The sequence below is a fragment of the Erythrolamprus reginae genome, chromosome 9 (genome assembly GCF_031021105.1).
Source record: "Erythrolamprus reginae isolate rEryReg1 chromosome 9, rEryReg1.hap1, whole genome shotgun sequence".
In the NCBI taxonomy this organism is placed as follows: domain Eukaryota; kingdom Metazoa; phylum Chordata; class Lepidosauria; order Squamata; family Dipsadidae; genus Erythrolamprus; species Erythrolamprus reginae.
In genome coordinates this window covers 9,287,782-9,314,365 of record NC_091958.1, presented here as the reverse complement: position 1 = coordinate 9,314,365, position 26,584 = coordinate 9,287,782, and positions in this window count along the sequence as shown.

The following is a 26,584-nucleotide window of genomic DNA, read 5'->3' as shown; positions in this document are numbered from 1 at the left end:
AGCAAACATTCAAACCACACGTTATGCTCGTATTCAGGCAATGAAAATGACGGGGAAATCAGTATTCCTGAAAAGCTAATCCGCTCATTAACTTGTAGGTTCATCCCTTGATCTAATTTCAAAGCTGTGCGGATACAGAATGCACCGCTGTCTCGCACAAATCCACCTTAACAGATTAACAGAGTTGGAAGGGACCTTGCAGGTCATCTAGTCCAACACCCTGCCCAAGCAGGATACCCTATATCTGCCTCTACCTGTTCTGTCGGGCTCTCTGGTAGACTCCTCCTAAAAATTCACAGGTACAAATTTCAGACACACACTTTTGAAAATTCAAAACAATGTTCTTTATAATGAAAATTCCCTTAAACTAAGCCCTCTTTTGGTATAGCAAAGAGCCCTCATCTCCAAACAAACTGGTAATTTGTACAAGTCCCTTATCAGTTCTGAGATACTTAGCTTGCAGCTGTGAGGCAATTCACAGTCCTTCTTCTTTCACAAAGCGAAACACACTTTGCCCTGGTTTAGTTTCAAAGTGGGGAAAAATCAGCACACCAAAGGTCAAAGTCAGTAAAGCAGTCACGAAACACAACAATCTGATAATCGTCCACAATCGTCCACAGCCTCACTAATTACCACAGCCCCACCCAACCACAGGTGGCCTCATTTTCTTTGATAATAATCTCTCAGTTGTTGCCTATTCATCGCTCTCCCCATGCGTGGCTGTATCATTAACTCTTGTTCTGAATCCAAGGAGGAGCTAGATAATTGATCCCCTTCTGAGCTGTCTGCCCCACTCTTCTCCTCCCTGTCACTCATGTCTTCTTGCTCAGAGGAGCTTTCATCAGCAGATTCCACTGGCGGCAAAACAGGCCTGCAGCATGTGGATGTCTCCCCCACATCTACAGTCCTCGGAGCAGGAGCTGGGCCAGTGATAACCACAACACTACCTAGGATCGAACTCTAACATTTTAGGAGAGAAATAAGTACCCTAAAATAGCATTTAGCTTTATATACCGCTTCATCGTGCTTTTTTACAGCCCCCTCTAAGCGGAAGGACATCCGCACGAGATTTCAGCTGCTGCACATGCACAGCAGCAAAATCTCACTGCGGCGCCTAGAGTGGCAGCTGGGGCCAACAGCAACAGCATTCTGCCTGAACTCCAGCTGCGTGGCCTGCTTTATGCTTTCCCACACTGCAGGTATCTCTCGGCGCAACGATGGCGCCCCGAGCAAGTCATGGCCTTTGGGAGCAGCAACGCTATGCTCCCGAAGGCCACAACTCACTCGGGCTCTCCTTGCCATGCCGCATGGGAGAAAACAGTCGATGAAGCAGTGGAAGTGATGTGCCGGTGTCTGGAGGCTGTTGGGCCCTGGATGGGTGTCAACAGACTCAAACTCAACCCTGATAAGACAGAGTGGCTGTGGGTTCTGCCTCCCAAGGGAAATTCCATCAGTCCGTCCATTACCCTGGGGGGTGGGATTATTGACCCCCTCAGAGAGGGTCGCAACTTGGGTGTCCTCCTCAATCCACAGCTCACATTAGAGAAACATCTTTCAGCTGTGCAGAGGGGAGCGTTTGCCCAGGTTCACCTGGTGCACCAGTTGCGGCCCTATTTGGACCGGGACTCACTGCTCACAGTCACTCATGCTCTCATCACCTTGAAGTTCGACTACTGTAATGCTCTCTACATGGGGCTACCTTTGAAAAGTGTTCGGAAACTTCAGATCGTGCAGAATGCAGCTGCAAGAGCAATCATGGGCTTTCCTAAATATGCCCATGTCACACCAACACTCCGCAGTCTGCATTGGTTGCCGATCAATTTCAGGTCACAATTCAAAGTGTTGGTTATGACCTATAAAGCCCTTCATGGCACCGGACCAGAATATCTGCGAGACCGCCTTCTGCCGCACGAATCCCAGCGGCTGGCTAGGTCCCACAGAGTTGGTCTTCTCTGGGTCCCATCGACTAAACAACGTCGTCTGGAGGGACCCAGAGGAAGAGCCTTCTCTGTGGCGGCTCCGACCCTCTGGAATCAACTCCCCCCAGAGATCAGGACTGCCCCCACCCTCCTTGCCTTTCGTAAACTCCTTAAAACCCACCTCTGTCGTCAGGCTTGGGGGAACTGAGACATCCCCCTTTTGCCTATGTAATTTTGTGCATGATATGACTGTGTGTATGTATTCTATCTATTGTGGGGGGTTTTCTTTTTAGACTTTGTAATGTAAAACTGTTATTTTAGATTTTAATTATTAAATTTGTTACCATGTATTGTTTTTATCACTGTTGTTAGCCGCCCGAGTCTACGGAGAGGGGCGGCATACAAATCTAATAAATAATAATAATGATGATGATGATGATGATGATGTGGTAGAAGGTACTGGTATCTTTATTGCACTTCCAACAGGTTGGTTTAAATATCGGGTATATTTTGGCGATTCTTGGGGCAGAAAGGTACCATCTATAACTGCCCCTACTCTCCCTGCCTTCCGTAAAGTTCTTAAAACCCACCTTTGCCGTCAGGCATGGGGGAACTGAAACATCTCCCCCGGGCATGTATAATTTATGTATGGTATGCTTGTGTGTGTGTTTGTTAGTATATTGGGGTTCTCTTTTAAAAAAATTTAAAAAATATTTAAATTTATTTGGATTTGTTACGATTTGTTTATGTCTCCTTGTGAGCCGCCCCGAGTCCGCGGAGAGGGGCGGCATACAAATCTAAATAATAAATAAATAAATAAAATAAAATAATTTGTAAAAGTTTTCTTTATAAGCGGCATGCAAAATGCAGCTGCGAGAGCAGTCATGGGCTTACCTAGGTATGCCCATGTTTCATCATCACTCCGCAGTCTGCATTGGCTGCCGATCAGTTTACGGTCACAATTCAAAGTGTTGGTTATGACCTTTAAAGCCCTTCATGGCACTGGACCAGAATATCTCCGAGACCGCCTCCTGCCGCACGAATCCCAGCAACTGATTAGGTCTCACAGAGTGGGCCTTCTCCGGGTCCCGTCAACTAAACAATGTCGGTTGGCGGGCCCCAGGGGAAGAGCCTTCTCTGTGGCGGCACCGGCCCTCTGGAACCAACTCCCCCCGGAGATTAGAACTGCCCCTACTCTTCCTGCCTTCCGTAAACTCCTTAAAACCCACCTTTGCCGTCAGGCATGGGGGAACTGAAACATCTCCCCCTGGGCATGTTTAATTTATGCATGGTATGTCTGGGTGTGCGTCTGTTAGCATATGGGGTTTTTTAAATATTTAAATATTTTTAAATTTGTCTGTTCACTTATGATTTGTTTCTACATGTTGTGAGCCACCCCGAGTCTTCGGAGAGGGGCGGCATACAAATCTAAGTAATAAATAAATAAATAAATGTGCTTTTGATTCTGTCCCTCTGTTAAGGCAGTCTAGGAAGGAAGGGGGTGTGAATCTTTTTTTCTCCCTTTTTCATTCTCATCTTTCACCCTCCTCCTGATCGTTCCTTTTTTGACCTCATTATAACTTCTTCAGTCCCCAATTACTGTAAGCATTTCCAAGAGGATCATAATTCTAGGGAGGAGATAAAAACAGCAGGAGCTGATGAACTCTTAAGGGGGGGAAAGGGAGAGAGACGTTGTTATTCAAATGTGCTTAGTAATAAAAATAACAAGCCAAAAAAAAATTATGGATAATGTGTAATATTTAGAAGCAGCTATTTTAAAATAGAAATCTGACATTCTCAGCATGGGGAGCAGCCACAATTTAATTCTCTCTTGAATTTGAGCAAAACAGAAATAAAGGAGGAAAAGATGTCGGATCTGGTCATTTCTGAGCAAACTATCTTGACCTCTGGCAAAACAAAAGAATATATTTTTGCAAATACAATTTTCTTAGGGAAATAAGGAAGACTATCCTTGTAATGCCAAGGTTCCAGATAGCATCCAAGCTAAATCAAGTCAAAGTATTCCTATCAAAGTTCCAATTTATTCACGGAGCCATGCTGGCACCCACACTGGGAAACCCAAATCCAAGTTTCCCACCCAGATGAAAGTTCACATCCCTTCTCTCCCACCCACAAGCTTGTCACATTGCCCACTCAGATTGTGCCAGCCTGGCCAGTCCTCCTTCCACTTCCGCCCAGGTGGGTGGGCATAGGATGGCCTTGAACCACTCGAAAGAATGTTTTGTGGCCAAATCTGTTCCCTCATGAAAATCACCCTTCCCAAGTTCCCATAAACATCAGGCCTTCTATAGATAGTGGGACAAGTCATTAATTTATCACCAACTTCTGCACCGGCTTGACAGATGCTGCTTTTTTAATTAATTGTTTGTTTGTTTGTTTGTTTGTTTGTTTGTTTATTATTTATTTATTCATTCATTCAATTTTTTTATGCCGCCCTTCTCCTTAGACTCAGGGCGGCTTACAACATGTTAGCAATAGCACTTTTTAACAGAGCCAGCCTATTGCCCCAACAATCCGGGTCCTCATTTTACCCACCTCGGAAGGATGGAAGGCTGAGTCAACCTTGAGCCAATGATGAGATTTGAACCACTGACCTTCAGATCTACAGTCAGCTTCAGTGGCCTGCAGTACAGCATTCTACCTGCTGCGCCACCCCGGCTCCATACTAAACATTCGGAGGACATGATTGTACTTCTAGACTAATTTCTCTAGTCCAGAAATAATAAACTATGGCTAGAATTAAACTCTAAGTTAACTAAGGTAAGGTAACTTAGAATTCAAGCTGCGGTTATAAGAGGCTTAATTTTCCAGTACTCAGAACGTCTTCATCTCTTTTCTAGTCTCACTGGAAATATATATTTTGTACATTCTTGCTAGTGGAAAAAGAGAAGTACCCCAAATCTTTCCCCAAATCATGGGTTTTAGACAAAACTCTGCATTCCAGGCAGGGAATCTTCTAATAGAAACCAAAATGTTCCAAATCTGGAACATTTTTTCCATATCTGTCATGCAGCGTTGGGCTTATCCCTCGAACAAACCTATCCTCAAATTGAATGTTTCTCAACCTCAGCAACATTAAGGTGCAGGGACTTCAACTCCCAGAATTCCCCAGCCAGCCATGTCACTATGTACCTATGGATATAGAATGTTAGAAAACATGCAGAATATATTTTCAGGTTTCCCTCACTTATGCACACCAGTAGGAGCCCAATGCAGCAATATGCCCCATGGTGGTGCAGTGGTTGAAGTGCAGTACTGCAGGCTATTTCTGCCGGCAGTTCAAATCTCACTAGGTTCAAGGTTTACTCAGCCTTCCATCCTTCCGAGGTGGTTAAAATGAGGACCCAGATTGTTGGGGGCAATATTTGTTTGTTGGTTGGTTTACTTACTTACTTACTTACTTACTTACTTACTTACTTACTTACTTACTTACTTACTTACTTACTTATTAGATTTGTATGCCGCCCCTCTCCGTAGACTCGGGGTGGCTAACAACAATAATAAAAACAGCATATAACAAATCTAATATTTAAAATAACTTAAAAAAACCCTTATTAAAAACCAAACAAGCACACACACTAACATACCTTGTATAAATTGTATAGGCCTAGGGGGAAAGAATATCTCAGTTCCCCCATGCCTGACGACAGAGGTGGGTTTTAAGGAGCTTACAAAAGGCGAGGAGGGTGGGGGCAATTCTGGTCTCTGGGGGGAGCTGGTTCCAGAGGGCCGGAGCCACCACAGAGAAGGCTTTTACCCTGGGTCGCGCCAATCAACATTGTTTTGTCGACGGGACCCGGAGAAGGCCAACTCTGTATACTGATATACTGATTCTGTAAACTACTTAGAGAGGGTTTTAAAGCATTGGGACGTGGTAGGTAAGTCTGAGTGCTATTGCTATTGCAGGCTAACTCTGCTCGCTGCCAGGAGTTCGATCCTGATTAGCTTAAGGTTGACTCAGCCTTTCATCCTTCCAAGGTGGGTCCAATGAGGACCCAGATTGTAGGGGGCAAGAGGCTGACTCTGTAAACTGCTTAGAGAAGGCTGTAAAGCACTGTGAAGTGGTATAAAAGTCTAAGCTCTATTACTATTGCTATATCTGATCTTTCCCATTCCCACCCCCAATTTTAATAATGTCTGCTACTCTGGATAATGTGGAAACCTGTTCTGCAAAACAAATAATTAGGTAAATGTGTTAAAAGGAACCTCTTATCACATCATCAGCTATGCCAGATTGCAGAAAGCATTTGCCTTGAAAAATGCAGAATAAAGCCAGCATGACTAGATTATTTCACACTGACAACAAAGGATGCTCTTCCGCTGATTGGAATTTATATCTTTTCTCTGAATATCCAAGGCAATAATTCAGCGAGGGGCTTTGATGGAAGTTGTTGTGGTTGGCTGTGGCCCAGCTCCTGCCCCAGGGAATGGGAAGGTGGAGGCAGGGGAAAATTCAACATGTCACAGGCCTGTGTTATTGCCGACAGAATCAGTTCAGAGTTTAGTTTCCTCAGACGAAGAAGAAGGCGGTTGTGACTCGGCAGAGGAGGGCTTGGCACACAGCCCAGGCAGTCAATGTCCCTTATCTTCCATTGATTCGGATGATGATGTTTTGGACCCATGCAAGCACAGAATTATGCGTAGAAGAGACCAAGTAAGAACATATTACAGGAAATAAGGGAGGCCACCTGTGTTTGGGTGGGGCTCCAGTAATTAGGGCTGCTGCTATAAATAGCAGCATGTGGAAGAATATCTGATCGGAGTTCGTCAGGAATCTTGTGTTGCTGGACTTTGTTGCTTTTTCACGCCTTTGAAACCAAAGCAGAGCAACGTGTGTGTGTGTCTCACTTTGTTGGAAGAAGAAGGGGTGTGAAGTTTCTTCACAGCTGCTAGCTAAGTACTTAATGACTGCTTAAGGAAAATTGTACAGACTACCCGGTTGTTTTGGGAAGAGTGTTCTTTGCAATACAAAAAGAGTGCTTTGTTTATTTTGAATTTTGTGATAAAGAACATCATTTTGAATTTTCAAATGTGTGTGTCTGAAATTTGTACCCTTGAATTTTCAGGAGGCTCCTATCAGAGAGCCCGCAGAACAGAAGTGATGCTTAGGAAATTAGGAATATTTGATTGGGCGAAAACCATCAGAGATCACACTCCAAGAAATAAAACCAGAAGAAGCTCCAGTTTCCTTCTTACAATTCCATGGAGTTTAGAACCAAGACCAAGACGTGATATTGGGTCCAATGGTTTCCATGTAAATTATCCATCTCTCCAAAATTTCTTACTCCTTTTAGGTATTATCACATCATGCATTCAGTCTAGGATGTGATTGTGATGTATATCTATAATTACAGGTATAATGAAAAGGGGCACTGGAAATCAATCTGTGCTGTCTCCCATACAAAATACTTGGATTATTATGCAAAGATGCAGCAACTGAAGCGAGAGAGATTGCAGTAAATAAGGACATAGAAATCATTAGGGTAAGATAGTGTTTCAAAGAATAGATTATACCAGGCTCCCCTGCTGAACTTCATTACAGAGATAATCAGTTCCTATTGGGCAATCCTGATGTAGGTAAAACTGAAGGATAATGAGATTCCTTCCCCCCAAAAAAAAGAGATATGAAATTCCATGTGTACAGTTTTAAAAGTGCACAAAACTGGGGAAAACATATCTTTTGTATGGTCCCGGAGTCAAGAGGTTCGACTACTGTAATGCTCTCTACATGGGGCTACCTTTGAAAAGTGTTCGGAAACTTCAGATCGTGCAGAATGCAGCTGCGAGAGCAGTCATGGGCTTACCTAGGTATGCCCATGTTTCACCAACACTCCGCAGTCTGCATTGGTTGCCGATCAACTTCCGGTCACAATTCAAAGTGTTGGTTATGACCTTTAAAGCCCTTCATGGCACTGGACCAGAATATCTCCGACACCGCCTGCTGCCGCACGAATCCCAGCGACCGATTAGGTCCCACAGAGTGGGCCTTCTCCGGGTCCCGTCAACTAAACAATGTCGTTTGGCGGGCCCCAGGGGAAGAGCCTTCTCTGTGGCGGCCCTGGCCCTCTGGAACCAACTCCCCCCGGAGATTAGGACTGCCCCTACTCTCCTTGCCTTTCGTAAGCTCCTTAAGACCCACCTCTGTCGTCAGGCATGGGAGAACTGAGACATCTCCCCCGGGCATATACAATTTATGAATGGTATGTTTGTATGCATGTGTGTTTAGAAAATGGGGTCTTTTAAATATTTTTAAATAGTAATTTAGATTTGTTGTACATTGTTTTTTCACTTTGTTGTGAGCCGCCCCGAGTCTGCGGAGAGGGGCGGCATATAAATCTAAATAATAAATAAATAAAATCAGGACCAAAGTAGCAAGCATGAAGCATATTAGCTCCAATTTGGCCAGTCCAGAGATGTCCTCTCCTACTTCTTATTATTCTGGAGCTCCCTCGACCTCTAACACAAAGCTAACCTAGAAGAAGCTAACCTTTGGTTTGCAAAGACTGTTGCATTTGAAAACCAAGAGTAAAAATTAAAAGGACAAAAAAAAAAAAACCCAGGGAAAGCTCAAGGAAAACCCCAAAGAGCAGGAAATGTAACACTCTGTAAGAAGTTAGCGCCCACCTCCTCTTAGAAAAATAAAATATCCTAGCCCAGGGATAGATAAAGTTGCCTTTTCTATGACATGTGGACTTCAACTCCCAGAACTCCTGAGCTAACATCATTGGCTCAGGAATTCTGGGAGTTGAAGTCAGGAAGTCATAGAAGAGCCAACTTTGCCTACCCCTGTCCTAGGCAATATTAAAAAGGCAGATTATTATATAGACTATCCCTGGAAACATAGAAGACTGACGGCAGAAAAAGACCTCATGGTCCATCTAGTCTGCCCTTATACTATTTCCTGTATTTTATCTTACAATGGATATGTTTATCCCAGGCATGTTTAATTTCAGTTACTGTGGATTTACCAACCACGTCTGCTGGAAGTTTGTTCCAAGGATCTACTACTCTTTCAGTAAAATAATATTTTCTCACGTTGCTTTTGATCTTTCCCCCAACTAACTTCGGATTGTGTCCCCTTGCTCTTGGGTTCACTTTCCTATTAAAAACACTTCCTTCCTGAACCTTATTTAACCCTTTAACATATTTAAATGTTTCGATCATGTCCCCCCTTTTCCTCCTGTCCTCCAGACTATACAGATTGAGTTCATGAAGTTTTTCCTGATGCGTTTTATGCTTAAGACCTTCTACCATTCTTGTAGTCTTTGGACCAGTTCAATTTTGTCAATATCTTTTTGTAGGTGAGGTCTCCAGAACTGAACACAGTATTTCAAATGTGGTCTCACCAGCGCTCTAGATAGTGGGATCACAATCTCCCTCTTCCTGCTTGTTATACCTCTAGCTATGCAGCCAAGCATCCTACTTGCTTTTCCTACTGCCTGACCACACTCTGCTTTTAGGCAGAAAAAAGATTCACTCTTAGTAGTCCCCACCTTTGTCAATGTGCTCACTCATCCTCCCCCCACCCACCTGCCTTTGTTAATAGTCTGGACTAGTCTATTCTACATAACAAAGATCTACCTCTTTCAGAAAGAGACATACAGTGTTCCCTCGATTTCCGCGAGGATGCGTTCCGAGACCGCCCGCGAAAGTCGAATTTCCGCGAAGTAGAGATGCGGAAGTAAATACACAATTTTTGACTATGGACACAAGCCATCCGTTAATACTTTAAACCCCTAAATTACCATTTCCCATTCCCTTAACAACCATTTACTCGCCATTATTACTGGTACTCACCATTGAATAAGACATTTAGTGGTCCTGATATTTATAAACATAATTATTTACTAACAATAATTATTTTTTTGTTATTTATTTGCAAAAATTATTAGTTTGGCGATGACATATGACGTCATTGGGTGGGAAAAACCGTGGTATAGGAAAAAAACCACAAAGTGTTTTTTAATTAATATTAATTTGAAAAACCATGGTATAGGCTATTCGCGAAGTTCGAACCCGCAAAAATCAAGGGAACACTGTATTAGGAATTGCCCAAAGCCCTTTCATTACACCATCATACAGCAAGGCTCAGCCAAACGTGAGCTCAAAAACAATAAAATAAAATAAAATAATTAAATGAAATAAGATAAAATAATAAAATAAAAATAAGGCAAGACAAGAAGAAAAAATAAAAAATAAAAAAATTGGAATGTCCTATTCTCAAAGTTTAGCCAAGAGGAATTAAACCACCTCTCCAGGCCGAGAAAGTTTCCCAATTTAATGTCCAGATAGCCAACAAATTGGTTCTTCAACAAAATGAGGATTTGAGCTTATGCTACATGGTTTCTTTAAAATTAGAACTGACACGTGAATTCTCTTCCAAAAACTGCATTGACCTTTTGGAAGAAGCTCAGAAAAGAAACCCCGATAATGATACTGAGCCTCTGTGGCGTAGTGGTTAGAATGCAGTGCTGCAGGCTACTTCTGCTGAATACCAGCTGCCCACAATTTGACAGTTCAAATCTCACCAGGCTCAAAGTCGAATCAGTCTTCCATCCTTCCAAGGTGAGTAAAATGGGGACCCAGATTGTTGGGGGCAATAGGCTGACTCTCTAAATGGCTTTAGAAAGGGCTTAGCACTGTGAAGCAGAGAAACATCTTTCGGCTGTGGCGAGGGGGGCGTTTGCCCAGGTTCGCCTGGTGCACCAGTTGCGGCCCTATTTGGACCGGGAGTCACTGCTCACAGTCACTCATGCCCTCATCACCTCGAAGCTCGACTACTGTAACCCTCTCTACATGGGGCTACCTTTGAAAAGTGTTCGGAAACTTCTGGTTGTGCAGAATGCAGCTGCGAGAGCAGTCATGGGCTTCCCCAAATATGCCCATGTTACACCAACACTCCGCAGTCTGCATTGGTTGCCGATCAGTTTCCGGTCACAATTCAAGGTGTTGGTTATGACCTATAAAGCCCTTCGTGGCACCGGACCAGATTATCTCAGGGACCGCCTTCTGCTGCACAAATCCCAGCGACCAGTTAGGTCCCACAGAGTGGGTCTTCTCCAGGTCCCGTCAACTAAACAATGTCGCTTGGCAGGACCCAGGGGAAGAGCCTTCTCTGTGGAGGCCCCGGCCCTCTGGAACCAACTCCCCCCAGAGATTAGAATTGCCCCCACCCTCCTTGCCTTTCGTAAGCTTCTTAAAACCCACCTCTGCCACCAGGCATGGGGGAACTGAGATACCCTTTCCCCCTAGGCCTTTACAATTTTATGCATGGTATGTCTGTCTGTATGTATGTTTGGTTTTATAATAAGGGTTTTTAACTGTTTTAATATTGGATTGTTATATGCTGTCTTTATTACTGTTGTTAGCCGCCCCAAGTCTACAGAGAGGGGCGGCATACAAATCCAATAAATAAATAAATAAAATATAAGTCTAAGTGCTATTGCTATAATAGCAGTTGTACAAACCCCACAAAAATGGAAGAGGTTGCTCACTAAAGGAAGAGTTCTCCTCCAGGGGAGGTCTTTAAACAGATGGTCAACTATCAGAGATGCTTTAGTGGAACCGCAAGTACAAGCTAGTCATATTATAGGAACTCTCCAAATCCTCTCCAAGTGTTTGAAAAATATGAAGAATGGAATGAGATAAAACGGAGGCCCTGGGCATGAGATTATGAAATCAGGCATAGAGCAAATACAGCACTCTCTGAACAGCTTACAGTATCAGCACGTTGGCCCCAACAATCTGGCTCCTCATTTTACCAACCAAAAAGATGGAAGGCTGAGTCAACCTTGAGCCTGTCAAGATCAAACTCCAGGCTGTGGGCAGAATTTGCCTGCAATGCTGCCTTTCTAAGCCCTGCACCATCATAGTTCTTATTGATTCAGGTATAAAGAAAATATGTAAAAAAATATCCTCCCCCAAATTATGTTTCCTTGGGGATAATGCACTGGAAGTTTTTATTATTATTATTATTATTATTATTATTATTATTATTATTATTATTATTTATTAGATTTGTATGCCGCCCCTCTCTGCAGACTCAGGGCGGCTAACAACAGTAAAAAGACAACGTAAACAAATCTAATATTAAAAAAAACCTAAAAACCCCAATTTAAGAGATCAGTCATACATACAGTCATACCATACATAAATTTTATAAGCCATGGGGAAGGGAATATTTCAATTCGCCCATGCCGGACGACAGAGGTGGGTTTTTAAGAGCTTACGAAAGGCAAGGAGGCTGGGGGCAATTCTGATATCTGGGGGGAGTTGGTTCCATAGGGTCGGGGCCGCCACAGAGAAGGCTCTTCCCCTGGGTCCCGCCAAACAACATTGTTTAGTCGACGGGACCCGGAGAAGGCCAACTCTGTGGGACCTAACTGGTCGCTAGGATTCGTTCGGCAGAAGGTGGTCCCGGAGATATTCTGGTCCGGTGCCATGAAGGGCTTTATAGGTCATAACCAACACTTTGAATTATGACCGGAAACCGATGGGCAACCAATGCAGACTGTGGAGTGCTGGAGTAACATGGGCATATTTAGGAAAGCCCATGATTGCTCTCGCAGCTGCATTCTGCAAGATCTGGAGTTTTCTAGGCTGACTAGGATATTTGCTTGGCAAAATTGCCGAATTGCCAAAGGGACCTTGCGGGTCCACTAATCCAGATCTTCTAGTCTTTTGAGGGTGTCTAACTTGGGCAAGGTTGAAGTCCTTCATTCCATAGTCCATTCATCTTTCCCACAAGCATGTGCCTCATTCATCTCCCTGTTTATTCCCTTCCCTTTGGTTGAATTCACCAAGGCAAAGCACTTCAAAATCCTGGACCCTTTCTGAAGGTTTTGGCAGCTGAAGCCAACAGGGGAAAACACTAAGCGATGTTCATTTAACAGTCAATTTGGAAAAGAACAGTGTTCGTACCTTCCTTTGGCAAAACTGCAACCTCCGAGGTGTATCTTGTAACGATGCATGCAATCTATTGATATAGACACTTAAACAAATTATATTAACTGGGGATCAACCACAGAAGAATATAATTGTAGCCTTTAGGAATTGGCAATCTAAAACACAGCAGGTCAAAAACATGTGGTTACACCTGTTGAGAGTATTTGCGTGGGAAATATTACCTCCATGGAATGGATAAGAAAGTCATCAAGTTATAATCCAAGTCAAAAGGAAGATGCCAGCCACATAAACCACTCGTGGAAATTTCAACTGGCCCCATCCTCTAAAGGAGCTTTGGATAAGAAAACAATAACTGGGGTTGTGATTAATCTCAAGAGTTAATTTATTCATTAAATTGATATGCTGCCCAGGTCACAGCAACACTAGGCACTTTGGATTTAACTGAAAGAAAAATTCAAACAGATTAGATTAGATTAGATTTAAACAAGATCTAAGTATTGCCCACAAGATCATATGCTGCAACGTCCTGCCTGTCGGCGACTACTTCAGCTTCAACCACAACAACACAGGAGCACACAACAGATTTAAACTTAATATTAACAGCTCCAAACTTGCCTGTAAAAAATATGACTTCAGTAACCGAGTTGTTGAAGTGTGGAACTCATTACCGGACTCCATAGTGTCATCCCCAAACCCCCAAAACTTTACCCTTAGATTATCTACGGTTGACCTCTCCAGATTCCTAAGAGGTCAGTAAGGGGAGAGTACAAGTGCACTAGAGTGCCTTCCGTCCCCTGTCCTATTGCTCTCCTATATCTCCTATACCTTTCTTCTATCCCTATATCTCTTCTTCTATTCTTTCATTGATATGTTCTATTACTTTATCTTCTTTTCTATTATTTCTTAGATATATTTTACCATGAGTATCTCCTCTATAACCTTCATCATGTATTTTACTATGTGTATATAGATATATACCCACTAAAACCCTCATTGTGTATTGGACAAAATAAATAAATAAATAAAATATGTTGCCCCTCTCCGCAGACTCGGGGCGGCTCACCACAATGGCAAAAACAGTACATAGTAACAAATCTAATATTTAGCAATCTAAATTACAGTCTTAAGTTAAAAAGTCCATAAAAGCAACCCCAATTTATATTAAAAAAAACAAGCACACAATCAATCATAGACCAAAACTACATGGGCAAGGCTGAGATGTTTCAATTCCCCAATTCCTGATGGCAGAGGTGGGTTTTAATGAGTTTACGAAAGGCAAGGAGGCTGGGGGCAATCCTAATCTCTGGGGGGGAGCTGGTTCCAGAGAGTCGGAGCCACCACAGAGAAGGCTCTTCCCCTGGGTCCCACCAGACGGCATTGTTTAGTTCACGGGACCCGGAGAAGGCCAACTCTGTGGGACCTAACCGGTCGTTGGGATTCGTGTGGCAGAAGGCGGTCCCGGAGATATTCTGGTCCGGTGCCATGAAGGGCTTTATAGGTCATAACCAACACTTTGAATTGTGACCGGAAATGCAGACTGCGGAGTGTTGGAGTAACATGGCCATACTTAGGGAAGCCCATGATTGCTCTCACAGCTGCATTCTGCACGATCTGGAGTTTCCGAACATTCTTCAAAGGTAGCCCCATGGGGAGAGCAGGTTAAAACGTTGTTCCCATTACAAAGAAGGCCTACCAATCTTGAAATGATTGGTTTAGAAGAAAGCAATGTTCAAGAAGGCAGGCAACCAGTGGCATGCTTGCTTGCCTAATCAATAAGTAAAACAGAAAGGAGGTAAGTGCAAATCGGGGAAGAGTTGTTGGGAAGCCAACCTTGTTTCTGAACGTTGATCAATAGCTTAACAATTCCGGAGAAAGAGTCATCAAAGTGCTATTTTTTGCAAATGAATCAATGCAGGATAAATCTAATGTAAGGGATACGAGAACCATGATCGAAGAGGAAAAGCATTACATGATTGACACCTACACACTGAGGAAATTTATGTTCGCAGCAGATGCTTTTCCAAAGCTATAAATCCAACCCTGAAAGCATGAAAATCCTGAGCTTGAAGTATTTACTGTGTAGAGCCCCCGCTCCCCCTGCCCCGTCAAACTACTCATTGATACAGACCAAAACATAGATAATAGACTTATCAGTTGGGGTTGCCTACCAGGACCTATTTTATTCATTGAGCAAATCAAACAAGTTAGGTTCGGCCTAGCCTGGAAACCATGAGACCAGGAGTTATTGTCCTTAGCCCTGAGGCATAAAAGTTCTTTAGATGGTTTTGGACCAACCAAACACACTTGAAGGGGTAGGCATGGGGTGAGGTATCATCAGTACGCTGATGATACCCAGTTTTACATCTCCACCCCATGTCCAATCAACGAAGCAGTGGAAGTGATGTGCCGGTTTCTGGAGGCTGTTGGGGCCTGGATGGGTGTCAACAGACTCAAACTCAACCCTGATAAGATGGAGTGGCTGTGGGTTTTGCCTCCCAAGGACAATTCCATCTGTCCGTCCATCACCATGGGGGGGGGGGGAAATATTGATCCCCTCGGAGTGGGTCCGCAACTTGGGCGTCCTCCTCGATCCACAGCTCACATTAGAGAAACATCTTTCAGCTGTGGCGAGGGGGGCGTTTACCCAGGTTCGCCTGGTGCACCAGTTGCAGCCCTATTTGGACCGGGACTCACTGCTCACAGTCACTCATGCCCTCATCACCTCGAGGCTCGACTACTGTAACGCTCTCTACATGGGGCTACCTTTGAAAAGTGTTCGGAAACTTCAGATCGTGCAGAATGCAGCTGCAAGAGCAGTCATGGGCTTCCCAAGATATGCCCATGTTACACCAACACTCCACAGTCTGCATTGGTTGCCGATCAATTTCCGGTCACAATTCAAAGTGTTGGTTATGACCTATAAAGCCCTTCATGGCATCGGCCCAGAATATCTCCGAGACCGCCTTCTGCTGCACGAATCCCAGCGACCGATTAGGCCCCACAGAGTGGGCCTTCTCCGGGTCCCGTCAACTAAACAATGCCGTTTGGCGGGGCCCAGGGGAAGAGCCTTCTCTGTGGCAGCCCCGACTCTCTGGAACCAGCTCCCCCCAGAGATTAGAACTGCCCCCACCCTCCTTGCCTTTCATAAACTCCCCAAAACCCACCTTTGTCATCAGGCATGGGGGAACTGAGATATCTCCCCCGAGCCTATACAATTTATGTATGGTATGTTTGTACATATGTCTTCTTAATAATGGGGTTTTTTAAATATTTTAAATTGTAAATTATTAGATTTGTTCTGAACTGTTTTATTGTGTTGTGAGCCGCCCCAAGTCTACGGAGAGGGGCAGCATACAAATCTAATAAATAATAATAATAATCACAACTTTGAGATATATATATCAAAGTACATATTTTACAATTATTATTAACAAGCATCATCATCAAACCAGAATGGCTAGATTCGCACGATGTTAAATACAATTTAGCAAACCAAACCATGACTTCTCAATATGTGTGAACCAAACCATTGACGCATCTAATGAAAATAATCATCCAATTATCAATAGCATTTCTGGTTCCAGAAGAACATTCTTACGAAACTGCACTCATGGTCTCCCAATAAAGACAGTTGTGTGCTATCAATAAATACGAGAGAGAAGAGAGCAATACAGGGTCTATATAGAAAGTCTAGAAAATATAAAGCAACAGCATGAAGAATAATGAATTGGTTGTAGATACATCGACCCATGAGTAAGACTATACAAAGCTATTCTGATCCCATGTGAGCTGGTTCTGGCCCATTGTCAGCTCACTGCCGAATTTGGAATTTCAATGATTTGACTTGGAAAAAGTTTCTTTTCTTTCTTCACAATTATTTAAGTGAACAGTAACTCAGTGTGTTGGAGTGGTAGCGAATTAGCAATCTGACACGTCTCACAGACAATCTGCAACTAAGGAGAGGGAGAGATTTTTGTGATAGTTCTGAAATTAAATTAAATTCCCTGGAGTTTCAGCAAGGCTTATGTCTTTCTGTGCCAGGCTTTTTAATAAAAAGGGAGAGCAAAAGTGACTAAGAATACTGAAATCCACGAATGTAATTATTCAAAGAAAAAGTTAATGAGAAAACCAGGAAAGTGTCTTATGGTCTCAAAATGAGACGGGGGATCCAGGTTCAAATCCCCATCCAGCCACAAATCTCACAAGTGCCTGTTGATGAATAGAGTAGAGTACAGAGCCAAATAGAATAGAGTAGAATAGAATAGAATAGAATAGAGAAGAGTAGAGTGGGGTAGGGTAGGGTAGAATAGAATAGAATAGAATAGAATAGAAGTGAAGTGAAGTGAAGTGAAGTGAAGTTGGAGAGGCCTTGGAGGTCTTCTAGTAGGAAACCCTACACCCACTTCAGACAAATGGTTATTCAACATCTTCTTTAAAAGTTCCAGTGTTGGGGCTGTTGAGTATGTTAATATGCCATGTAAATAGTTGCCTGAGGTGAATGCTGTTACCAGGCAGATTGGAAATGCTAGGAGGCGTCTGATTGGCTCAGACGCAGGACAGCTCTTTTGGCGCGAGCCTTAAGAGTATAAATAGAGCCGAGTTTCTCATTGCCGGCTGGTGAGTTCCCAGCTGATTGTCACTTGCGGAAAGAGCTGAATAAAGGGAACCACTGTTTAGCACTTCGTCTGGAGTCTCAATACTTTTCACTGGCGACGAGAACCGGAGAGAACCTACAAGCAAGATGAATCCTTCGCAGATCGGCCGAGCACCCGACTATTTCGACCCCGAAAAGGCGTCCTGGGAAGCCTACATGACCCGCTTCGAAATCTTCCTGGAAGCCGCCGGAATGGGGACCGCCGAAGACGACAGAAAGCGAGCCATCTTCCTTAACTATTGCGGCCCCGAAATCTTCGATTTGGTTCAAACGCTCACCGATCCGCTTCCTGCCAAGAACGTGCCGTGGCCAGACTTACAATCCAAGCTTGCGGGTCATTTCAAACCCACGAAGCCAGCTGTGGTATACCGCCATCAGTTCTCCAGGATGGCCCAACGTGAGGCTGAGTCTATTAACCAATTCGCCACAAGACTCCGAACCGTACTGTCAAAATGCCGTTTTGACAGCCCCGAAGCTCGACTAACAGACGCAATCATATTCGGCATGAAAAACGCCACCGTACGCGGCAAACTCCTCACCGAGGACGAACCTACCTTGCAAACCGTCATCAAGCTAGCCCAGACAGCCGAGGTCGCCGAAGCGGCTGCCAAAGACCTCCAAAGCCACGTCAACAAAGAAACCGTCTCTAAAATCTCCTCCACAGCTGATCCAGCCGACGACCTCAGCCCTCCAGCCGCCACCGACGACTCCTGCCTCCTGCTTCCGAGCGACCCCTCAAGACAACCGAGATACCCTCGCACACCAGCCCCATGCCCAGGTTTCCGGGGAAATCATCCGCGACTTCGCTGCCCGTTTCGAGAAGCCATCTGTCGCCGCTGCAATCGGCGCGGTCACATCGCTGAGGCTGCCGGGCTCCCCTGCCTGAAGAAACCTTTTCCGCTCCTCGCCAACAGCGTTTCTCCTACCAGGCTCCACAAGCCCGTGAAAACCGGCCTCCAAGATCTTTTACCCGGAAAACCAACTCAGCCGCTAACCGCGACTACAACAGAGGTAACTGTCAAACTTACGTAAATTGCGCAAATTCAACGCAAGGCACCAAAATCATTATTTCTCTACTTTTAAATGGCAAGCCTTGTGATTTAGAACTGGACACCGGGTCTAGGCACTCTATTATGCCTTGGGACAAATTTAAAATGTATATGCCACATGTCTGTAAATCTAAGTTAACTCAAACTGCTTTGATTATAAGGGATTTCCAGGGACATGTCATCCCTGTATTGGGTAAAATTGATATTCCTGTACAGTTTAAATCTGTTAAATGTTCCCTACCTTTGGTAATTGTGGATGGGGCAAGGCATTCCCTCCTTGGGTTAACCTGGATGCCCCCCTTAGGTATTGAGATCTCTGGCATCTGTTTAGTTCAGTCCCCCTCTGATACCCCAGATTTTGTACATGAATTTCCTGAAGTATTCAGCCCCACTTTGGGAACTTATAAGGGGGACCCTATCTCTTTCTCCATAGACCCAAAGGTTCCACCCATTCGCCTGAAGCCACGTAGGGTTCCTTTACCTTTACTGCCTAAACTAGACCACCAGCTAGATCAACTTATTGCTCAAGGAATCCTAGTCCCTGTAGAGCAAGGGCCATGGGAGACTCCGATTGTCACACCATTGAAACCGGACGGTTCGCTAAGAGTCTGTGCAGACTACAAGTCTACTATTAATAAGGCCCTCCAGCATCACCCCTATCCCATACCAGTAGTTCAGCACCTCCTACACTCCCTAGGAGAGGGAAAAGTCTTTGCAAAGATCGATCTTGCTCAGGCATACCTGCAGCTTCCGGTCGATGAGCCTACCTCTTTGGCTCAGACAATTGTCACGCACAGAGGTGCTTTCCGATGCACAAGATTGCAATTCGGGGTAAGCATAGCCCCTGGGATATTTCAGAGCTTAATGGAGCGAGTGTTAACGGGTCTTGAAGGGACCATACCCTACTTCGATGATATACTAATTTCGGCTAAAACCATTCCCCAATTGAACCAGAGAATCAGGGCTGTCCTACAACGACTCCAATCCAAAGGCCTCAGAGTAAAAGCAGACAAGTGTGTATGGGGCACCACTAGCATTGAATTTCTAGGGTATAGAATAGATAGTCAGGGCATCCACCCCACAACTGATAAATTAAAAGCAATTACCGAAGCACCTGAACCAACCAATAAGACTGAACTACAAGCTTTTTTAGGTCTTCTGAATTTTTATTCTATTTTTTTGAGACAGAAGGCAACGGTCGCAGAACCCCTCCACCGACTCCTTCAGAAGGGAATTCCCTGGACCTGGGGCAGACCTGAACGCCAAGCATTTACTCTAATAAAGACCTTATTGACTTCTAATAGTGTGGTGGTGCAGTACAGTTCAGTCTTGCCCATAAGGCTTACATGCGATGCTTCGGCTTATGGGGTGGGCGGAGTATTGGCCCACGTAATGCCAGACAACACTAAGGCACCTATAGCTTTTTTCTCCAGAACGCTGACCCCTGCTGAACGAAACTATAGCCAGTTGGATAAGGAGGCCCTGGCTTTAATAGCTTGCATTAAGAAATTTCATAATTACTTATTTGGAAGGAGGTTTGAATTAATAACAGACCACAAACCCCTTTTGGGACTGTTGCCTTCAGATAAACCTACCCCTCCGTTCATGTCCCCTAGACTGATTAGATGGGCTCTATTCCTCTCCAGTTATCAGTATACCTTAATACATAAGGGAGGGAAGTCCATAAGCCACGCTGATGGACTAAGCAGGTGCCCTTTGGCACAAGGAGGGGAAGAACCAGTTCCTTCTGATCATGTACTATTGTTAGAAATAGAAGAAACCCCCCTAACTTCAGCCAGGGAAGTGGCCGAGCATACTAAGTCAGATCCCATTCTTCAAACAGTCATTAATTGTATACACAGGGGTTGGCTTGGGGGACCAGAGGAGGGGGGACTGGCAGACTTTAAGACAAAGCGACTAGAATTGTCCTACATGAAAGGATGTGTACTATGGGGGGATCGAGTGGTCATTCCAACTACACTTAGGAAAAAGGTGCTGACTATGTTACATGTGGGACACCCAGGCATTGTCCGAATGAAGGGTTTGGCAAGGGGATACCTGTGGTGGCCGGGCCTAGATCTCGATATTGAACATTGGGTAGCTCGGTGTGACCCCTGTCAAGAGTCACGACCCAATCCCCCTCGAACTGCCCCCGTAGAATGGGGAGAGCCCACTGGGCCTTGGTCCAGGATACATATAGACTTTGCTGGCCCCATTGGGTCCCAGTTTTTCCTGGTTGTCGTAGATGCCTTTTCTAAGTGGGTAGAGATAGTGGCTATGCAAAATATAACAACATGTGCCACTATTAAGGCTCTGTATCATTTGTTTGCAACCCATGGGTGTCCTGATGTCCTTGTTTCAGATAATGGACCACAACTGACCGCACGACAGTTTGAGGTGTTTTTGAGTAATCTAGGGGTCAGGCATGCGCTAATCTCCCCTTACTCCCCATGGGCTAATGGGTTGGCTGAACGTTATGTACGGGTGGCGAAAGAGGCGCTGCGCAGAGCAGGCCCTGGGGAAATACAAAATAAATTGGACCAATTCCTGTTAATGCAACATATTACTCCAAATGCTGCCACCCATAGAAGCCCTGCAGAAGTCTTAATGGGGCGGAAACTAAGGTCTCCTTTAGACAGGTTACATCCTCGATATGCAAATACCATGGGTCAATGTGATATGTCTGTAATACCTGAAAGAAGCATGTATCTAGGCCAGAATGTATTTGCCCGAAATTTTGATGGGGGAGTTCAATGGGTAAAAGGAAAAGTCCTACAACAAAAGGGGCCTAAAACATATTTAATACAATTAGAGGATGGCCGTATTTGGAAACGGCACATTGATTACTTAAGAGGGCGGATTAACTCTGAAAATACGCAAACCGCCATTGTAACCTCTTCCCCCAAAGCAGACTCTTATGTACAACCAGAATTGTTGGATGTAGATTTGGGCTTACCGAGGCTGGAACGCTCCCGCGACACCAACGAGCCACCATCGTCCTCCTCCGACGTCGATTCAGCTTCCATCCGAACATCACTGCAGGCCGGAGCCCCCACTCGGGCCCAGCCAGGCTCCGGATCCGACAGAGAGCCAACCTCCACCAACGAAGTCCCAGACTCAACTGATCTGCGCAGGTCTGAGCGAGCCTCGCGCAGACCCACTCGATTGGAGGACTTCATCACATGGCTCAACTGATGGACAGTTGGCACTTGACTAAGGAGGGAGGGGTGTTGAGTATGTTAATATGCCATGTAAATAGTTGCCTGAGGTGAATGCTGTTACCAGGCAGATTGGAAATGCTAGGAGGCGTCTGATTGGCTCAGACGCAGGACAGCTCTTTTGGCGCGAGCCTTAAGAGTATAAATAGAGCCGAGTTTCTCATTGCCAGCTGGTGAGTTCCCAGCTGATTGTCACTTGCGGAAAGAGCTGAATAAAGGGAACCACTGTTTAGCACTTCGTCTGGAGTCTCAATACTTTTCAGGGGCATTCACAACTTCTGGAGGCAAGCTGTTCCACCTCATAGAATAGACTAGAATAACAGAGTTGGAAGGGACCTTGGAGGTCTTCTCTTTCAACTTCCCGCTTGAGCTGGAGACCCTATATCAGTGATGGCGAACCTTTCTTGGTTCACGTGCCAAAGGGGTGTGGGTGTAATAGATCTGGACCACATGTGAGGTTTCAATTAAACTTACCTTGGAGAGGGGCGGCATACAAATCTAATAAATTATATTATTATTATTATTGTTGTTGTTGTTGTTATTATTATTATTATTATTATTATTATTATTATTATTATTATTACGTCAGTACAACACAGCAAACGAGATCACTATGCTGGATTTCATATTTCATCACCAGTTGGGCGCTTCCCAAGCACCTAGGACTGCGGAATGTAGCAGCGAATTATGTTTGCCGATCCCAGTAAAGCGGCCTTTTGCAATTGACAGATGGAGATTTTGTCAATTCCGATGGTTTTCAAATGTCCGCTGATATCCTTTGGTACTGTGCCCAGCATGCCAAGTACCACTGGGACCACTTTCACTGGCTTATGCCAGAGTCGTTGCATCTCGATTTTTAGATCTTCGTATTTCACTAATTTCTCTAGCTGCTTCTCCTCAATTCTGCTGTCCCCTGGGATTGAGATGTCGATGATCCTTACTTTCTTTTTCTCCACGATCACAATGTCTGGTGTGTTTTGCTTCAGAATTCGGTCAGTCTGAAGTCGGAAGTCCCACAGTAGTTTTGCTTGCTCATTTTCGACCACTTTTTCGGGCTTATGATCCCACCAGTTCTTTGCCACTGGTAAATGGTAGTTCCGGCACAAGTTCCAGTGGATCATCTGTGCCACAACATCATGTCTATTATTATTATTATTATTATTGTTGTTGTTGTTGTTGTTGTTGTTGATATTGTTGATATTGTTGTTGTTGTTGTTGTTGTTGTTATTATTATTATTATTATTATTATTATTATTATTATTATTATACAGTTTTTAATACAGTTAATGAAATCCAAGGGAGCACTGGATTTAATCTATTTATGGCTGTGCAGATATTCTAGGCTGAGTCCTCTTTTGGCTGCAACCTCCCATTGCTGCCCCTGCCTTATCTTACACCGATCTTATGTTAAGCTAAAGCAACAAGACTTCATCATTTATGTCACAACAACACTGAAAGGTATTTACACAAAAAAAAAAGAGGCACCCCCTTTTGGGCAATGAGCTTCTTAAACTATTCTAGAGAAGGAAAGTGCTATTAGGTAAAGAAATCTCTTCTCTCCCCTTGAAATTTGGAGTCATTAGCTGATCTAAGGAAATTCATTTTCAAAAGTGAATTGCCCATTAACCTTCCAAAGGCGGGTACGCATTGCATTTCCCAAGATTTTATTAGTAAACGAATTTAGTCGCACAGCAACACCTTTTGACCCTGCATATTGCACTCACTTTACAGATGCTGGTATTAATCATCGTTGACAAAGTGTTAATCTTTTTCCAGCTTTGCTTAATTGAGGAAAATATAGAGCTGTAGAATGTAAATTGCTTAAATTTATAATGTTGACTGGATGCTGGTCTGTCACCCACCTTGGGTTTAGCATTTTATGCAGTCGTAAGTTTCAACTGCATATTGAGTGAGCTTGCAAAACCCGCCCCAAAATGTTCACACTGGTTGTTCGTCCTCCTATGTGTTCTGTCTGGGTCACTCCGGAAGCTATGACCAACCCAAAAAGATAAGCCAGACACACCGGTTGAATCCAAACACAGTTTTATAATGGTAAAGAGAAAAGAAGCCAACAGAAAATGTCCTTACAGGTCAGGAAAACACTGGAATAGATACACGAAGGCAATTGTTCATACGGAAACACAGGATCCTTAATGCCAGACGAGGCTGTTGAGCTAACAGACACTCACCTCCCACCAGTCTTCAAGGCTTCTGGGCCACGAGCCAGGAACATAAACGCTGAGAGAAAATGCAGATAACACCAACTCCCCTTTGATAACACTCCACGCTGCCAGAATGGTTCTCATGCCTTATAAACCCTTCCCTGCTAATGAGGACCACACCCAACCCCCTGGTGTTCCTCATTCAATGCTGATAATATCTACGCAATTGATTTCTCCTTTGAGCTATGCGTCTCTGCCGCATACTAATGATAGCTTATACGTCATCATCCAGAGACTCCAGGGAATCACAGCTACTTGCTTGAGATAGCCCTTCCCCGGGGCTCCCAGGCCTTGCAACACCTTCACTTTCGTGACTGCTGTCTGCACTGTCTGACTACCAAGAACTCTCCTCTCCGCTCTCAGCCTCCCCCGGGCATGGAGCCAGCAGAGACGCAGCTGGTCTTTGATCTGGCTCAGGCTGAACCACAACACTATGATGCTGAGCCATATAATTTCCTCTGATCATAATTTCCCATCTATTTTATGGTCTATAGTTGCCAGAAGGCTTGATCTGTCTAGAACCCTAGCTTCTTTTCTCATGGTTCAACAAAAGTTATGCCCGAATATGCCAATCAGTGCACAGCACATGAAAAAGAGATTCAATTTTAGTTGTATGATCATAGATCAATGATGGCAAACCTTTTTTTCCTTGGGTGCCGAAACAGTGTGTATGCACACTATAGCACATGCGCTAGTGCCCACACCCAGTAATGGGCAGCCAAAAATTTTACTGCCACACTATGGCTGTGACTTATTTTGTGGGTGTTATTCTATTCTATTCTATTCTATTTATTCTATTTATTCTATTTATTCTATTTATTCTATTTATTCTATTTATTCTATTTATTCTATTTATTCTATTTATTCTATTTATTCTATTTATTCTATTCTATTTATTTATTTATTTATTCATTTGTCCAATACACAAATACATAGGAAGAAAAATAGACATGTAGTAATATATATAAGGGTAAAAGTGAACTTAGAGGAGAGGATATATGAAAGAAAGAGAATATATATGATAAGTGAGAGAAAGGAAAGACAATTGGACAGGGGAGGAAAGGCACACCAGTGCACTTATGTACGCCCCTTACTGGCCTCTTAGGAACCTGGAGAGGTCAATCGTGGAGAGTCTAAGGGAGAAGTGTTGGGGGTTAGGGGTTGACACAATTGAGTCCGGTAATGAGTTCCACGCTTCGATAACTTGATTGTTGAAATCATATTTTTTACAGTCAAGTTTGGAGCGGTTGTATTAAGTTTGAATCTGTTGCGTGCTCTTGTGTTGTTGCGGTTGAAGCTGAAGTAGTCATTGACCGGTAGGACCTTGCAGTATATGATCTTGTGGGCAATACTCAAATCGTGTTTTAGGTGCCGTAGTTCTAGGCTTTCTAAGCCCAGGATTGTTAGTCTATTTTCGAAGGGTATTCTGTTTCGAGTGGAGGAGTGAAGGGCTCTTCTGGTGAAATATCTTTGGACATTTTCAAGGGTGTTGATGTCTGAGATGTTCTATTCTATTCTATTCTATTCTACTCTATTCTATGCAGACATTGTGAATGCTCCAATTCTGGAAGTTTTAAGATGATGTTGGATAACCATTTGTCTGAAGTCGGTGTAGGGTTTCCTGCCTAAGCAGGGGGTCAGACTACAAGACCTCCAGATCCCTTTCCAACTCTTTTATTCTATAAAATCTGCAGCAGCTCTCTGGAACTTCAAACCCAGTCAGAACTTTCTAAACTGTAGTTCCATAGGCCTTGAATTGAATGTGAAACTTCTTACATGCAAATATGTGTACTCTATCGTTGGGCTTCTCTCCTGGGAAGACAAAATGTAGGGGAATTATCTAAGAATGTCATCTGATTACATATTGTATGCATCCGCTGGGTGCATCAAATTATCAAAAGGAATTATGGCAGGCATCCAAGCTGAATGTTCCTCTTCACAAAGTTGCATTATTAAGTCTACCAAGCTCAATGCAAAAAAAAAAATCCATCATATAGAACACTCAAACAAATGCATGCCTAGTTTTTGTTTGAATATGTCCAGCAAAGAGGAGTATAACTTTAAACAGGAAGGCCCGGTTGAAAGTGTCGGCAATTTGTCAACAATTAATGGTCAACTTATTAAGCATAATATGATTCATTGGCTTTGATTCTGGCTTAGCCTGTGATTCCAGGCATTGTAATTAACCAGACATGATTATGGGTTAGCATTAGATACAAAGGAAGGAGATAAAATGAATGTCCATTAATCCTCATACTTCTGTTTCTATAACAGTATTGAGAGGGGAGAATTAGCTTAAATGCAACAGTCTCTGGGCGGCTTTGGACCAAAAAACTTTCTCTGGGTTCCAACAAAGGAGAATATTTGTAGCTCAGGGTTGAAATGAGGGGTCCTTATGCTCTTTGAGCCTGCTTGTTTTCTTAGAAACATAGAAGTCTGACGGCAGAAAAAGACCTCATGGTCCATCTAGTCTGCCCTTATACTATTTTCTGTATTTTATCTTATTGGCTTCTGGAGTTACCCAAACAGAACAGGATGGATATATGTTTATCCCAGGCATGTTTAAATTCAGTAACTGTGGATTTATCTACCATGT